Source organism: Enhydra lutris, unplaced genomic scaffold (genome assembly GCF_002288905.1).
Source record: "Enhydra lutris kenyoni isolate GAN:26980312 unplaced genomic scaffold, ASM228890v2 scaffoldscaffold487, whole genome shotgun sequence".
Classification (NCBI taxonomy): Eukaryota; Metazoa; Chordata; class Mammalia; order Carnivora; family Mustelidae; genus Enhydra; species Enhydra lutris.
The window spans coordinates 9,817-16,582 of NW_019154571.1; the positions used below are offsets into that span (position 1 = coordinate 9,817).

General features: G+C 38.7%; 1 pseudogene; it reads right to left on the reverse strand.

Annotated features, from left to right (window-relative positions):
* Positions 1–323: 323 nt before the first annotated feature.
* On the reverse strand, positions 324–2,470 carry LOC111140309 (annotated as a pseudogene).
* Positions 2,471–6,766: the final 4,296 nt, after the last annotated feature.

Here is a 6,766-nt window from a genome sequence, read left to right on the forward strand (position 1 = left end):
CTAAACTGTAAGAGGCAGTCTTTCCTCATTCATTATGTTTGTAGAGTTTGACCCAAGACTGCATTTTGGGATACCAAGTAAGGACTGAATTCTAGTTAAAGGCTTGGCCATTGTCTTTACATATTAGTTTTGCTCCTGGATGGTAACAATGATGTTGAGCAAGTTATGACGTCCAGTCAGAGGCCTGCCATGTTCTTTCCATTTCTAGTATTTCTCCTCAGTATGAACTCTGGGATGCTGACTTAAGTGTTGAGCAATCCAAAATCTTTACCACATTCTTTACAAGGTTTCTCTCTACTATGAATTCTGTAATGCTGGGAGAGGCTTGAGCACCAGGAAAGGGTTTGCTGAATTTCTGTATTTGTAAAATCACCTCCACTACATACTTGGATAAGGAACAAGGGTTTAGCATTGCCTAAAGGTCTTGCCACATTCATTACGAGTGTATAATCACTCTCCAAATTGAATTCTCTGATGTGGAATTAGAACAGCAGTCCTCCCAAATTCTCTCAGTCTTCAAATTTGTTAGGACTAGTTCCAGGAGGAATTCTGTGATGTTGTGTAAGGTGTGACTGCTGGATAAAGCCCTGGCCACATCCTTTACATTTCTAAGGTTTCTCTCCAGTATGACTTAAGTGATGTACACAATGGGATGCATGCCACTTAAGGGCCTTGCCACATACTTGACATTTGTAATGTTTCTTACCACATGAATTCTCTGATGGCAAGTAAGGCCTGAATGGAACATAAAGGCCTTGCCACATTCTTCACAATTATAACGTTTCTCTTCAGTATGAATTCTGTGATGTCGAGTAAGGTTGGATTCCCTCTTCAATGCCTTGCCACATTCTTTACATTTGTAAGGCTTCTCTCCAGTATGGATTTTGTGGTGTTGACTACGGCTTGAATGTCTGCTAAAGTCCTTGCCACAGTCTTTACATTTGTACGTTTTCTCTCCAGTATGAATTCCGTGATGGTGAGCAATGGCTGAGAGCTGCTTGAAGACCTTTCCACATTCTTTATATTTGTAAGTGTTCTCTTGCGTATGAATTCTGTGATGGTGAATAAGGACTGAGCACTGCTTAAAGACCTTCCCACACTCTTTACATTTGTAAGGTTTCTCTCTAAAATGCATTGTGTGATGTTCAATAAGGTTTGACTGCCACCTAAAGGCCTTGCCACATTCTTCACATTTGTAAGGTTTCTCTCCAGTATGAATTCTGTGATGTTGAGTAAGGTTGTATTCCCCCTTAAAGGCCTTGCTACATTCTACACATTGGTAAGTTTTCTCTCCAGTATGAATTCTGTGATGTTCAGTAAGGTGTGACATCTGGTTAAAGGCCTTGCCACATTCTACATATTTCTAAGGTTTCTCTTCAGTATGAACTCTGTAATGTGTAGTAAGGCCTGACTGATGGGTAAAGGCCTTCCCACACCCTTTAAATCTGTAAGGTTTCTCTCTAAAATGAATTCTGCGATGTTCAATAAAGTTTGACTGCTGCCTAAAGGCCTTGCCACATTCTTCACATTTGTAAGGTTTCTCTCCAGTATGAATTCTGTAATGTTGAGTAAGTTTTGAATGCTGCCTAAAGGCTTTGCCACATTCTTCACATTTGTAAGGTTTCTCTCCAGTATGAATCCTGTTATGTCGAGTAAGGTTGGATTCCCCATTAAAGGCCTTGCTACATTCTACACATTGGTAAGGTTTCTCTCCAGTATGAATTCTGTGATGTTCAGTAAGACGTGATATCCGGTTAAAGGCCTTGCCACATTCTTGACATTGGAAAGGTTTCTCTCCAGTATGAATTCTGTGATGTTGAATAAGGTGTGAAGAATTGCTAAAGGTCTTGCCACATTCTTGACATTGGTAAGGTTTCTCTCCAGTATGAATTCTGTGATGTCGAGTAAGACTTGAGCTGTAGTTAAAGGCCTTGCCACATTCTTGACATTGGTAAGGTTTCTCTCCAGTATGAATTCTGTGATGTTGAGTAAGGTGTGAAGACTGGTTAAAGGCCTTCCCACATTCTTGACATTGGTAAGGTTTTTCTCCGGTATGAATTCTGTGATGTTGAATAAAACTTGTGCTGCGGTTAAAGGCCTTGCCACATTCTTGACATTGGTAAGGTTTCCCTCCATTATGAATTCTGTGATGGTGAGTAAGACTTGAGCTGTGCTTAAAGGCCTTCCCACATTCTTGACATTGGTAAGGTTTCTCTCCAGTATGAATTCTGTGATGGTGAGTAAGGGTCGATGGCAATTTAAAGTCTGTGCTGTATTCTTTACTTTTGTAAGGTTTCTCTCCACTACAGATTGTCTTATGTATATGTGTTCCTGATGACTGACTAAACGTGCTCCCAGGCTTCTTATATCTGGATGGGTTTTTTCCCGTATAAATTTTTGGATGATCACCAGAACTGGAGGACTGGTTAAAATCTCTTTCACGTTCATTAGGATTCTCTCTTATATGCATACTGTTAGACAGAAGAATGGATCTTTGAGAAAAGTCTTCCCCACATTTAATAGGCTTGAAATGGTTCTCTGCAAAATGAGTCCTCAGATGTTTATTAACATTTGAGCCTGGATGAATTTTTTTCTCAGATTCACTGCCTTGAGCAATTCCCTCTCCATTGAAAATGCTCTGGGAATTTTGAAGGGTTGAGTCTTTAGTGAAGGACCTCTCAAATGGATCCCACTTAGCAGTTGTTTCTTCATGTTGAAATCTCTGAAGTTTAGAAATATTTGAATGAATGGTCAATCCAATCCTATTTTCAAAATTGTTCAAATCATTATGTTCAGCACAGACTCGGTAACTTTCCAGATGTTCCACATTCTCCATCCATAAATATGGACGTTTGAGTGTTTGAGTGGAGCTCCTGCTGACAGAAACACCCTGCCTTGCAGAACTAATGGACTTAAAAAGGAAGGCTTTACAAAGTATTTTGTATCTTTCACTATTATGGGCAGTAGTCTCAATTTGGATATATCCTTTACGATCATTATCCCAGTCTATCATTAGATGCAACTTCTCAAGGACACTATGTTTATATCGACCCATGGATACATCTTGAAATGAAGCTTCTTTGCATGGCTGTGGCAGGAAGTTCAGGGTGCCCTGTGAAGATACAGCTGAAAGATATGGAAAAACAGAAAAGTAAATTCATCTAAGTACTACTTTCAGATGAATATACTGAGGATGTCTAACATAGCAACCATAAAATCAATCAGAGAACATCAGCAAGATGGCAGAGTAGGAAGCATCAGGACTTTGTTCCTCCGTGGACACATCAATTTGCACATAACATACTGACCACACAGCTTCATAGAAAAGTCTATAGTATTGTCAGGGTCTAACACAAATCACTCTCCTCTATATCAAATAATCATGAAAAGTACCATTATATAAGCCCAAAATCAGCAGAAGGAAGGAATATTTTTGAGGATTTATTTGAGACAGAGAGAGAGACAGAGAGGGAGAGCATGAGTGAGGTGAGGGTCACAAGGAGAGGGGCAAGTCGATTCCTTGCTGAACAGGGAGCCTGAAACAGGATTCAGTCCAAGGACCCTGAGATCATGACCCGAGTGGAAGTCATGTGGAAGGCTTAAACACAAGACATCCTGGCACCCCTGGAAGAAAGGAAATTCAACATAAAACAGAAATGAAGAAAATAGAATTTAGCAAGTATAGGAAAGTATCAATAGGAGGATTTAGTTTTCAGGAAAAAAAGATCAAAATTGACAGATCTGTAACCAAATCAAGTTCAGATTGAAAGAGAAGACCAACTAAGATTGGAAGAAGCAGTGTGGTAGCTACTCAGACAAAAGGTTGAATATTCTTCAAACAATGGACAGATGATAATCTGAAGGGAAACAGAGTAAGGTATCATGGGCTATAAAGAAGAAACTGCACTTTGTAACCTGGGAAACTTCAAAATTTAGACATGACAAATGTCCAGATTTATGTGACAGATGCCATAATTACTATTGTCTGTGTTCTTTTCTACAAAGCAAGTCCATAAACCTGGGCCCAGAGGCTTTTTTTTTTAATTATGAAAAGTCAACAAAAGATCACAAGGTGATAAAAGAAATAGAAAAATGTGTTCCCATCATGAGAACAAAAGATATCCCACAAACGAACCCTCAGTTAATAAAGAACTCTTACTTGCATGACAAAGAATTAACCATCATAAAGATGTGCATGGAGAAAGGAAGAGAAAACAGGTATGTAACTCAATGAGATCAGAAAACAGGTCATGACCAAAACGTAAACCCAAGGAGACAAAGTATAACAATCAGCCAAGCAGCAACAGGGAGTTAAAGAACACGATGACAGAAGTTAAAAACACACCAGTGGTTCACCCACAGACTTGCTCAAGCAGAAGAAAGAATCAGACAATCTAAAGACCCTTGTCTTGAAGATCAAAGAAAGATATCGAAAAAGACAGGGTCTGGGACTCGTTAGAGACCTCTAAGTGGACCGACATGTACATTAAGGGGACCCCATAAAGAAAGGAGAGTGAAAGGGGGCAGAGGGTTGACATGAAAAACTAAAGGCTTCAGGGTGCCTGGGTGGCTCAGTGGGTTAAGCCTCTGCCTTCGGCTCAAGTCATGATCCCAGGGTCTTGGGATTGAGCCCGCATCGGGCTCTCTGCTCAGCAGGGAGCCTGCTTCCTCCTCTCTCTCTCTCTCTGCCTCTCTGCCTACTTGTGATCTCTCTTTGTCAAATAAATAAAATCTTTAAAAGAAATGTAAGAATTGGGACGCCTGGGTGGCTCAGTTGGTTAAGCGGCTGCCTTCGGCTCGGGTCATGATCCCAGCGTCCTGGGATCGAGTCCCACATCGGGCTCCTTGCTCAGCGGGGAGCTTGCTTCTCCATCTGCCTCTGCCTACCACTCTGTCTGCCTGTGCTCATGCTCGCTCTCGCTCTCTCTCTCTCTCTAATAAATAAATAAAANNNNAAAAAAAAAAAAAAAAAAAAAAAGAAATGTAAGAATTACTTTTGATTACCCCGAAAGTGATTCTCATGCAAAGAGAATATAAATTCAATAATATAGATGTAGAAATTAATGCTAGTATTATAACAACTCACCTAGATATGCTAGAATATTCATAACCACCAGAAATACATAATATGAGTTACAAACAACATATGGGTAATATTTACATAGACAATACAAACATAATATTATTTGGAAAGGGCATAAGCCTGATTCATATTTGAGTTACATTCGCATTGTTCAAAAGTGTTGAAAACTGTCTTTCTCTTAAAAAAATATACATTAAGGGCACCTGGGTGGCTCAGTGGTTAAATCCTCTGCCTTCGGCTCAGGTCATGATCTCAGGGTCCTGGGATCAAGTCCCGCATTGGGCTCTCTGCTCAGCAGAGAGCCTGCCTCCTTCTCCTCTCTCTCTCTTACTGCCTCTCTGCCTACTTGTGATCTGTCTGTCAAATAAAAAAAAAAAAAAATCTAAAAAAAAAAATACATTAAAAAAAAAAAACACAACTAACTAATGTTGTGGAAAGTCCCATACAAAAGGAAGCACATTATTATGGAATATGCAAAACCAAAATAAGCCCAATTTTAACTAAAAAAATCTACAGAATAAAATATATGAATGATTTTAAAGGCAACCTTCTATAGAACTATAATTTTAATTCTGTATATCCATAGAAAAAGGCATTTTCAATTTTGGCTTATGTTCACTCACAGTAAAACTATAAGGAATCTCCATTAAAATCAAATATGAAGAGGTGTAATGAAAAATATTATGAATAAGGACTTAAGTGACATCAAAATATGTAATCTGCTACTGATATACTCCTCTTCTTACACAGAATTCAAGGTTATAAACAATTCTTTAGAGCGAAGCAGAGAAGCAAGTAACTTCCCTTTCTATGTAAGCAAACGCCATCACAGTTGTAAAATATGCAGACCATCATTTTATAAGAACACTAGGGATTAAATCCAGATACATTCTGAGTAAAATAGTTAAAAAAAAAAATAAAAAGCCTTAGGATTGGGGCGCGAGGGTGGCTCAGTGGGCTAAAGCCTCTCTCTACTTGCAGCCCAGGTCATGATCCCAGGATCCCTGGGACCAAACCCCACATGGGGCTCTTTGCTCAGCAAGGAGCCTGTTTCCCTTCCTCTCTCTCTGCTGCTTCTCTGCCTACTTGTGATCTTTGTCAAATAAATAATAAATAAAATCTTAAAATTTAAAAAAAAAAGCCTTACGATTAATTTTCCCTGAACTAAAATTCCATTTATGAACAGAACATTTTTTTCAATGTGGGAAATTTACTATCTACATCACTTCTTATAAACTACATGCGCATGTCATATCAGGACTTTTGATCTTATAAGTAGAGATGAGTCTCACAGACAACTAATAAGAAAGTGAAAACATATGACAAAGTCACAGGAACCTCATATTATGAAACAAAATTATAAAATGATGCAATTACTAATAGGCTAAGAATTGAGACTCTATTTCAGGTTATGGGTTCTACAAGTTCTGAATCCCCTATAACATTAATTTGTGTAGGAAATCTAGCAAACAAATAGAGACATTACATTAGTTCACCACTGGGGAATGGAACACATGGAACGAAACTTCTCCTTTGTACAAAGAGAAATGAACATTTGAACGTTTGAAGTGAAATAAAGAATTATATTGTCTAATCTTAGGGAACTGCTTTGTTACCCTATGAACTGACTGAGTCTCAGTTTTATATGTTTAAGATTAAAGCCTCCATAACATTGGAAAACAT